The sequence below is a fragment of the Penaeus monodon genome, chromosome 29 (assembly GCF_015228065.2).
Source record: "Penaeus monodon isolate SGIC_2016 chromosome 29, NSTDA_Pmon_1, whole genome shotgun sequence".
NCBI classification, from domain to species: domain Eukaryota; kingdom Metazoa; phylum Arthropoda; class Malacostraca; order Decapoda; family Penaeidae; genus Penaeus; species Penaeus monodon.
In genome coordinates this window covers 31,002,598-31,003,534 of record NC_051414.1, presented here as the reverse complement: position 1 = coordinate 31,003,534, position 937 = coordinate 31,002,598, and positions in this window count along the sequence as shown.

The following is a 937-nucleotide window of genomic DNA, read 5'->3' as shown; positions in this document are numbered from 1 at the left end:
CGTCCCATGGTTTTGCTTTTTTTCCTTGGATACCTTTTATAGTTTTATTTGCTTAAGATAATGGAAATATTTTTCTTCAAGACTAAATCCCTCTTCTACCTCTGATAGGCTTAAGGAAGTTTGTAAGGAAACAGGAGTACAAAGTTGTTGGTTTAGGAAGCAGGTGACTGACACTTCGGCCGTCAGTTATATAGGTCAGGTCAGGTCAGGTCAAGTCTGTTGCCACTATTTTGGATAAACTTGTATTGTGTGTAGAGTTGATACGTATTGCATAAAGGCAGCATTTTGGGAACACTGCTTCTCAATGATTTTATTTTTCTTATATTGGAAAAGTAGGTTATGTATTGTTTTTGTTTTTTTTAGCTTATAATAATTTGTAACTGGTAATCTTACCTTGATTGTCATAGATGATTTTAAAAAATCTGTTATTGAGTACAGTAGGTTATGCTAAAATTTGTATTTTAGGAATACATAGTGGAGTATTATGTTACTGGTATCTGATAACAAAGAAATGGGTCTTTTTTTCTAAGATACAATCAGTTGGAAAAATATTTTTTCTGGGAAAAGGAAGTATGTGTACATGGATTACACATTGACATTTGGAAAGGTAATGAAAAAATATAAATCAAAACCCATCTTGTATATAACAGACAGAAAATATACTAAAGGACTATTAGTACATTTCTCCACATTATGTTATTCACCTGGGAATATCAGTAAAACATATATTTTGATTTTCAATTGTTGAAAATTTACAGTTTTTTTTTTCCACGGAAAAAAATACTCCCGGTAAAAGCACAGCCTCGTATCCTAAGGAGAGGCAACCCAGTCCTCAAGTAATGGTGGTGCCACACTAAGATATAGTTTACATTGCAAACACACTTCAAAATGTAGCTGTTAATTTTATAAGGTATAATTGGTTTTACCTTGATGAAAA